This window comes from Nomia melanderi, unplaced genomic scaffold (genome assembly GCF_051020985.1).
Source record: "Nomia melanderi isolate GNS246 unplaced genomic scaffold, iyNomMela1 scaffold0064, whole genome shotgun sequence".
In the NCBI taxonomy this organism is placed as follows: domain Eukaryota; kingdom Metazoa; phylum Arthropoda; class Insecta; order Hymenoptera; family Halictidae; genus Nomia; species Nomia melanderi.
The window spans coordinates 250,001-260,000 of NW_027475179.1; positions in this window are offsets into that span (position 1 = coordinate 250,001).

Consider the following 10,000-nt stretch of genomic DNA (forward strand, 5'->3'; position numbering starts at 1 on the left):
GCCCTGTGGCGTTGCCACGGGCATCTTTGCCTCTTGTTTTGGCTCTCTTGTCTCTTTGGCTTGGTTTTGTTCCAGAGCTTGAATTCGCCTTTCGGCTCCTTCAAGTCTAGACTGCAAATCCTCAATGGACTTGCAGTAGGCTCTTGCCTTCTCGATTGCAGTAGCAAAATCTTGAGGCTGCGGTCCTCCACCCGGGGCCCCGCCCAGGCGGCAGAACAGCACGTCCTCGCTGCAATATAGCAGTGATTCCAGCGGAGTTTGCCTCTCGCGCTGGATTCGTTTGCCTTTTTCCTCTTTGTAAGTTCGCATGAACTCTTTAGTGGACTCGTGTCGGTCAGATATTCTCACATATTCGTCTGAGTCATCGATCCGCTGTTTAAGCGGACTTGGCTTGGTGTCGCCGCCGGATTCCGAATCGGAACCTTCCGGCCTTGTGCTCTTTCTTTTTCGGCTGATTGTCGTAGTGACATCAGCCGGATGAGCTTCTCGGCTGCTCATCTCTGTATCATTTGTGACGGGAGGAGGTGCACCCTCCCCCTCCCTCTCGAATTCGCCTCTGTTCTCTGTAAGTGCCTTGAGCACTTGTTGTCTCCCAATCGACTGCTTATTGTTTTTGTTTTTAGAGTTTTTTCCCATAATTGTTCCCACGAGTTGGGACGAAAAATGATCGCCCTCCCGGGTGACGCCCTTTCCAGGAGGGAAGGCTAAATACAACGAGGTGCGCCAGGTGCCTCGAGGTTGGCCGCTAAGGGTTGGTGCACCCACCAACCACGGACCATCGCAAGGACGGCCCGCACCCCTTCGCCGCGCACCATAACTTAAGGTTTCGGATTTATTAGAGAGGTTTATCTCCTCGCGGTCCGGCCGGTTAAGGCAAGCCCCCCGACCGGTTATGTTTTCGCGTACCACTGGGTGGGTGTCCCCAGTGGGTCGTTGCTAGACATACCGGCTACGGTATTTGACGACTCCGCGGTCCGTACGGTATAAAATACCGCCCGGACGCTCGCAGGAGAGTCGCGCCAGAGCCTCGTTGGCAAACTCGAAAGTTTCCCAGGGTACACCACGTGGAGGAGAGGTTGGCTGTGCCAGAATGAAGCTGTGCACCTGTATACCCCAGTAGATAGGGACATGTAGTCTAGGCGTTGCTCAGGAGAGCATACCGCACCTCGAGGTTATCCTCATATCGGTAACGCCGGCCTGATGTTATTCGGCCCTACTTTCTAGTTCAACAGCTGCGAGGGGAAGTCCGAAGATGTTGGGACGGATATGGCTTGGAACAACCCTGCCCTCTTTCCCCTTTCGGGAAGGTCATCGGACAAGTTGGATCTACCCCTTGAAGAGGGGAAGCGGCTCATTTCGTCAGCCCTGGACGCTGCAAGCAACGTCCAGCGCTGTCCAGCGGGGACCACGTGGAGGTAGAGCCGCCAGCTTTCGCTTGATCCCGAGCGGGTTGGCTACGGCTATTGCCTTCGCCGTTGAACCCTACAGTCACGGTGCCGAAGCGCCGCCCGCATGGACTGTCAGGGTTTTGGTAAGTGGGGAGGGATGAAGAGGAGGGGAGAGAGAGGAGAAGAAAAGGAGGCAAAAGAAATAAAAAGAGGAGAAAAGAAGAGAAAAAGAATAGAAAAGAATAGAAAAGAGAAGAATAGAAAAGAAAAGAAAGAAAAGAAAAAGAAAGAAAAAGAAAGAAAAAGAAAAAGAAAAAGATAAAAAGAAAAAGAAAAAGAAAAAGAAAAAGAAAAAGAAAAAGAAAAAGTTCGCGGTTTTTCGCGGGGGGTGGGGGTGGGTCGCGGGTTTCGCGGTTTTCCGCGGTTCTCGCGGTTTTTCGCGGTTTTTCGCGGGTGGGTGGGGGTGGGTCGCCGGTTTCGCGGTTTTCCGCGGGTGGGTGGGGGTAGGTCGCGGGTTTCGCGGTTTTTCGCGGGTGGGTGGGGGTGGGTCGCGGGTTTCGCGGTTTTTCGCGGTTGTCGCGGTTTTTCGCGGTTCTCGCGGTTTTCCGCGGTTTTCGCGGTTTTTCGCGGGTGGGTGGGGGTGGGTCGCGGGTTTCGCGGTTTTTCGCGGTTCTCGCGGTTTTTCGCGGTTTTCACGGTTTTCGCCGTTTTCGCGGGGGGTCGCGGTTTTCGCGGTTTCGCGGGGTGGGATCGCGTTCTCGGGATGGTCTCGCGGAGTGATCGCGGCGTGGAGGGCGATCTTCCCGGACCTTTTCCTTCGCGCGGAGGATGTCGCGCGCGGTTTGTGCCAGTGCCGGGAAGGTCGATTCCCTAATCAAGTCCGGTAGGGGCGGGGGCCAATCTAAGTTCCCGCTGGTCCGCAGGGCGTTCCGGAGGGGCTCGCGTTCTGCGTTATACATAGGGCATTCGAATAACAGGTGGCTGGGTGTCTCGTTGGGGGCGCCGCAGCGGCAGCGGGGGCTATCGGCTAGCCCTCTGCTGTGGAGTTTGTCCGCGAAGTCACCGTGTCCCGAGATGACCTGGGATATGTAATGGTTCAAAGAGAACCATCCCATGCTCATCCGTTGCCTCACGCACGGCAGGAAGCGGTGGGTGTATCTGCCATGGGCAGAGTCATCCCAGCGCTCCTGCCATACGCTGAGCAGGGACTCGGAAGCTTGTTCCTCGACGGGGTCTTCCACAGTGCCGCCCGCTGCGGGGGCGAGAGTGCGCGCTTCGTACAGAGCTGCTACGCGTCTAACGACAAGGTCAACCGGGGGAGCGCCAGCGATTATCTGGAGAGCGTCTGTTGATATTGTCCTATAGGCTTTGGTGGTACGCAAGAGGGCGTACCTTTGTGCCCTTAGGAGTTCCGAAGCGGAGGTTTTATTCACTAGGTCGCTCCATGCGGGGGCAGCGTACGTGGCGATTGGCAGGAAGAGTCCCTTATATAGAACATCTAGGGACTCGTATTTGAGTCCCCAGTTCCTGCGGGCTATGGCGGCCATGGAATTGTATTTCTCGGCGCACTTCGACCTGATTTTCCGGACGTGCGTCCGGATCTTCAGGCCTTGGTCAAAGTAGACGCCGAGATATTTTACGGTTTCGACCATACGTATTTGCCTCGATTGAATCTTAATTGTTGGGGGCCTTCGAATATCGAGATGACCACGGAAGAGGATCATCTCTGCTTTTTCCTGCGAAAGGGACAGCTTCTCGGACTCGCACCATTTCTCAATGATGGTTGTCGCGTGCTGTCCCTTTTCCTGTAATTCCAGCCTGCTGTTTCCTGGGACGAGGATCAGGAGGTCGTCCGCGTAGGCGAACGCCTCTACGCCCTCGCTGGCCAGGGTGTTCAGCAGGCTATCGAACACTAAGTTCCAGAGGCTGGGCCCTAAGATTGAGCCCTGGGGGCAGCCTCTGGTTACCTGTTTCTCTACGCGAGACAGTTTCCCTATCAGAGAGGCCGTACGGTCGTTAAGATAATCCGCGACTAGCTTATACAGGTTTCGCGGGCAGTTCCGTTCTTTGAGGCGAGAGAGGACGCTGGGCCACCACACGTTGTCGAACGCGCCCGAAATGTCGAACAAAATCGCAAGCGCGTATTTTGTCGTTGACCTCTCGAGCCCGCTGCGGACGGCGCGGATGGCGTCAGTCGTCGATCTCCCCTTTCGGAATCCGAACTGCCTAGGGGACGCGTGGTCTGGGTGCAGAAATGTGGGCTCCAGCCTTTCGCGGATCAGCTTCTCCAGGGATTTCCCAACCACCGAGAGAAGGCAGATGGGCCTGTAGGAGCTGGCCGCGGACTCGTCCCTATCGGGGCTTTTGAGGAGGGCGCGTATCGAGCCATATTTCCATGGCTTCGGGAAGCTGCCTTGTGACAGGCAGCCGTTGAAGAGGGCTGAGATTTCGCTTATTAGGACCGGATAAGCGGCCTTAAGCATTCTGACCTCGATAAGGTCGGAACCTGGAGCTTTGCCATTGCGAATCGAGCCGATTGCATGGCAAATTTCCTGTTCCGAGAAGGGCGGAGTGTCTGGGGTATCAGGGGGGATTACGCTCGCGGACCTTTTACGACGTTGACACTCGAGCGTGTCCGGGGCGTCGTCGGGAACAAGGGCGTGGAGGAGACTTAACGCGGTCTCCTCCCACGTAATTGTAGAACCGGACAGAACCGGGGAAGTGGCCAGGGCTTTATCAGGGCTGATCTTCTTGACGCAGATTTTATACGCCGCTCCCCATGGGTTTTTCGCGCAGGATTCCGTTACGAAGTCCCGCCAGCTTGATCGCTTGGCGGTCTGGATTTCGTAGGAATACTTCCTGCGAATCTGGAGGTACGCGACGCGTTTCGCTTCCCTGATGGAAGGGTCCGACTCGACCTGGAAGGACTTCCGCATGCGGTAAGTTTTCTTCTTTAGCCGAGTCAGGTTTTCCGTCCACCAGGGAACCGACTTCGGAAATGTTTTCTTCCTCGGAAGGGATTTTTGCGCAGCCGTAATGATTGCGTCTTGAAGAGACGCAGCTGAGGCCTCAATTGCAGATTTGCTGTCCAGCCGGAAATCGCGAAGGAGGCTGCTTTTGATTGTTTCCAGGTTCGATTGGAATTTAGCCCAATCGGCCCTGGATGTATTGAATCTGGGGCTCGCGGAGGCGGGTCCCATTGTGGTGGGGGCCTTGTACGTGAACGTGATTGCGTTGTGGTCGCTGGATGTCCAATTTTCATGGACTTTCCAGCTTCCTACGAACCCGACGGTCGGAAGGCTTGACAGCGTTACATCTACGTTGGAGGATCCTTTATGGTTACGGAATGTGGGGGCGTTACCGGGTTCGTTGAGGACTACTAGATTTTCCTGGGCTACAACCCATTCCAATTCTTCGCCTCGCGGATCGGTTGTGGTGCTGTGCCAAAGCGAGGACTTCGCGTTGGCATCGGCAGCGATTATTAATCTCTGTCCGCGGAGGGAGCGGCATATTTGCGAGATTCTCGCCAGATATCTTTCGATATCGTGCGAGAATTTGAAATATACGCTAGCGAGGTACAGTTTCCCAAATGGTCCTGTTACCTCGATACACGTACAATAGTCGTCGCTGAGATGCGACAGCTTAAGGGACTCGAGGTTGGGATTGCGTATCGCGATACCTGCCATGGCTCGGTTGCCAGGCTCCGCGCCCGTGACTGCCGTACAGTTCGTGAGGCCGATGAATTTGCCCTTCACATTGTACGGCTCCTGCATAAGCAGGATGTCGATATGCTCGCGGTTCATTACGTGGCTCATCTCCAGGGAAGCGGTCCGTGAGCCACGTAAATTAGCTTGCGCTAATTTGATTTCCTGACTACCGATCATGAAAGATTTATGCATAGTCAGTACGGATCAGCACCTGATTAACAGCTTGCCGGTAGGAGGGGCACTCCTTGCTTGTAACCGCGTGTTTGTGCTCCTTGCCGTGTTTACGGCAGTTGGAGCAAGTTGGCGCGTCTTTTTTTGCCGGGCACGTTTTGAAGTTGTGGCCCGCCGACGCGCAATGCCCGCAGACTTCCTTTTCTGCGCGGCAGTGTTTGGTAGTATGGCCAAACGATTGGCATTTGTAGCAGCGAGTTGCCGCTACATAGTCGCCCAACCGGCAGCATTTCCACCCTACGTATAACCTGTCCTTCTTTGAAAGGATATCCCTAACGGGTCGGGATACCTCAAGGATTAGGTTACATGAGTCCCTGTCTTTTGGTCCAGACTTGAAAGACACCTTAGTCTGTTCCCTGAAGATGTTTCGGTCCTTCGGGTCGATATTTTGCGCAATAATCGCTTCGATCGTTGCCTGATCGTTGTCAGACCGCGGGACGTCATAGATGATAACGCGGGGGGCCTTCTTGGGGGGAGCGCCGACCACGAAGCCGGCGGATTTCAACTCGTCGTTCGAGGTGAGGCCCGACAGGTTACTACCTTTCGCCGCCTCTATGATGATCCCGTTTCCGTTAATTGTCCTGATGTTCCTCACTTGGAGGTTCGATTTCGCGGGCGACACCAGTTTGAGGACCGCCTTCTTGGTCTCTTCGCTATTAGCGAAGGCTTGCCGGTCCTTGGGTATTATCGTTACAACGTTGGGGGGGTCGCGCCTGACATTCGAGAGGGCCGCGATCTTGGAGGAAATCCCGAGTCGTTGCGCGTACGTAATTGGTTGCCCTAGACTCGCGGGTGGCGCGGCTTTCGGGGGGTTCGCGGGGTTGGTGGGGGGCGGTGCTGGGGCCGATGGGGGGGGCCGGGGGTGGGGCGCGCTGCGGAGGGCCACTATCTGGCCCTCGAGGTGGGCATTGGCCATAAGGGCGCGGTCAAGTAGGCCGTTGATGGTGGAGAGCGCGGTCAATATTAATTTACTCGTATTGGGACTTACCCTGTTCCGCGCATCGCACAGGTGCTCAACCACGCTCTTCTGCACCTGCTCTGCCTTCTCCTTTAGTCCCATGTTGGTCGAGGGGCTGGCATCGGGGGTCACGGACTTCGCGGTTGGCCTATTCGCTGGTTTTCCTGGTTCCGCAGCCTCGGGTTGCGCCTTCTTCTTCGCTGGCACGGGGATTCTCGACACGATTTTCGAGCAGTCGGAGTCCGACTCCGAGTCCAGAATGCGCGCCTTCCTTTTTGCCTTCCTCGCACGCCGGCATTCCTCCCTGACGGGAGAGTCCACCTCGCTGGTATCGGGTGACTCCATCTCCGGGGACCACATCGCGGGTTTCTCCTCGGCAGCTGCACGGCTGCGCGTCGCCTTGCGCGTCATGCTGCGGCAACAGATGTTGTCGCCGCGGCTGACGACTCGGAACTGCGTGTTTCCTCGGTACACCGGTGGCGGCGCTACAGGTTGCTGGTCTTCAATATGGCCGTCCAAGATGGCCGGCTAAGATGGCGTCCAAGATGGCGTCCAAGATGGCGTCGACAAGTCTGTTGTCGTTGATACTCGAATATATCTCGATAAATATCACTAGTTTGTGACAATTCGACAGAAATTACCACAACACTGTAACACAACGTCGTAGACAGACCACTGGCCGCGGCGATTCTACGGTCCCGCGTTTTTTAAAACGAATATAAGGCTTTGAAAATCTCAGGTGACGCCAGCTGACGTCACCAACCGACGCTAACTTTATTTTCTCGATAAATTCGGATCCCGCTGACCGAATTCCGCGATTCTTTGCACAGATTGCTCAGAAACACTTGCACTTCACTTTAGACTGCGTAAATTGATTTCTCCTCGACATTTACCGCTTTTTTGGGCCTCGAAACACGGAGCGACGTGAACACGCGTCTGTATTCTGCGCCTCCTAGCGGTGAACTCAGTAGATAGGGACAGAAGGTATTTCGCTGCCCTGAAGTAGGGCATGCCGCACCTCGAGATTACACTCATATCGGCATGTGACAAGTCACAACGAGAAGCCTGATGGGCCTCCACTTCTCTGGCGGACCCACGCCAAGAGAGCACCGTACAGCCGGCGCCTGTACGATGCCTGTGTTTGGAATAACCTCTCCTTCACCCGCAGGATCATCAGAAGAGAAGACCGCCCCTCGCGGGGCGCGACTCATTTAGCCGCCCTGTCCGATAATACCCGCCGAGACGGAATATTACCGTCCAGGACGTTACCAGCGGGGACCACGAGGAGGCTGAGTCGCATTCGGTCTCTAGCGGGCTTACAGGACAAGCTTCTGTAAGAGTTTTGATCGCAACAAGTTGCGATCACACCCTCCCGACACATAACTTCCGTGAGGTCGTTATGCCCGCGCCGTCGTTCGGGTGGAGTCTCACCATCTTTCGGTTATCTAGTCCCCATAGTCTGTCTTCGAGACTAGGGTCTCTAGTGCCTTCTTGTAGGCAGGGCACTCATCCTTTCTGGATGAGTGCTTGTGTGGACGTTTCGCCCTTTTGCAATTTATGCAAGAGGGACTCTTTGATTTATTTGGGCACTCTTTGAAGCAGTGTCCCTCTTCGGCACAATGCCCGCAGGTGTCCACCTTTGCCCAGCAGTGTTTGGCTATGTGGCCAAACGCCTGGCATCGGAAACACCTGCCTGCCACGACGTAGTCACGTACGCGACAGGCGTGCCAGCCGAGGAACAATCTGCCTCTGCTCAATATCGTTTCCCTTGTTTTGGGTGATGTTTCCACCACCCAATTTTTCCCCTTACCTGTTTTAAACAGGGGTTTGATATCTTCTACTGGCAAGTCATCATTTTGTGACTTGAGAGCTGCAAGCAGCTCTTCCTTTGACTGGTCCTGTACGTTGTACAGGACCAACTTTGGCATCTTCTTTTTAGGGACTGTCACCGTCAGTCCCTTTTCATTGGCTCTTTTGCTTTTAATGAGCTTCTGGAGGTCATCCTTCGTCGCCGTTTCGACGAGGATGCCTCCTTTATTTATGCTCCTTATGGCTTTAACCTTCAACCTATCCTGGTTTGGGTTAAAGCATTTTTGCAAAGCAACTTTCGTTGCTTTGCTATCTTTGTTCCCTTCTTCTTTGAGGTAAACGGTGACGACATGTCGCACCGTTCCCTTTGGTTTTGTACTTATATTCTTCTTGACCGCAGTCGCGTACGACTGGGCCGTTGCCTTCTTTGGCTTATCTGCCAAGGTCGGCTTCACTGGTAAGGCCTTTGGCCTTACCTGGGCGCATGCACTCGCCTTTTCTTTCTCAAGTGCTTGTATGCGCCTTTCGGCGTCATCAAGCTTCTTCTTCATCTCTGACAACTCAGTGTCTTTTTCCTCTGTAAGGGCTTGGATACGCCTTTCGGCTTCTCCAAGCGCCTTACATTTCTCCTCAACTTCTATCGCATATTCCCTGGCGATGAAGGTGATGTACTTGAATTTTTCAAGCTCACCAGCATGCCTAGGGTCTCTCTTTGCCTGAATTTGATCCGCCACTATCCTGCACTGTTCGAACAGTGCTTCCAGTGGCGTCTGATCGTCATCGGGCTCTTCGGTAGTCACCTCTACCTGTTTAATATCTTTGTTTTGCCTCTTCCTCTGTGAGGCAGCTTTAATCTCTGTACCGGATTCCGAGTCGGAACCTTCCGGCCTGTCCATCCTTCTCTTCCGGCGTGATACCTCTTGGGTATCACCCGAATTTGCTTGGGCGGTGACGAGGGGGGGTGAAGCCCTCTCATCAGCCATCCAAGCCTCCTCTTTCTCAATGAGGGCCTTTTGCACCTCAACCGCCGACCACTTCTTTGATTGTTTGTTTTTGTTTGTTCTGACCATAATTGATCCCACGAGTAGGGACGAAATGAAGTCGCCCTCCCGGGTGACGCCCTTTCCAGGAGGGAAGGCTGAATACAACGAGGTTCGCCAGGTGCCTCGAGGTTGGCCGCTAAGGGTTGGTGCACCCACCAACCACGGACCATCGCAAGGACGGCCCGCACCCCTTCGCCGCGCACCATAACTTAGGGTTTCGGATTTATTAGAGAGGTTTATCTCCTCGTGGACCGGCCGGTTAAGGCAAGCCCCCCGACCGGTTATGCTTCGCGTACCACTGGGTGGATGTCCCCAGTGGGTCGTTGCTAGACATACCGGCTACGGTATTTGACGACTCCGCGGTCCGTACGGTATAAAATACCGCCCGGACGCTCGCAGGAGAGTCGCGCCAGAGCCTCGTTGGCAAACTCGAAAGTTTCCCAGGGTACACCACGTGGAGGAGAGGTTGGCTGTGCCAGAATGAAGCTGTGCACCTGTATACCCCAGTAGATAGGGACAGAGGAAACCCTAGATTATTCTCCAAGTTCCTGCCGCGAAGGCTTACCAAGGAGAGCCCCCATGGGCGTGGGACTGAGATTAAGCTCAGTCAGCTGAGGCCGAAGCCTTACCAGCGTTGCTTCCCGGGGATGACGAGTCCCATGGAAGTAGACTGTTGGTAGCGCCGAGTTACCTTTCCAAAAACTCTACCAGATTTCCTGTCTGGTCCAGGAGCAGGTGGGACGCTGCTCACGCGCCGAGACCCTCGAAAGGTCTCTGCCCAGCATGTAGGCTGCAACCACTGCCACTACGAATCCAACACCAATTGCACCGGCCGAGAGGACCCGGGGACAAGCACCCATGGTC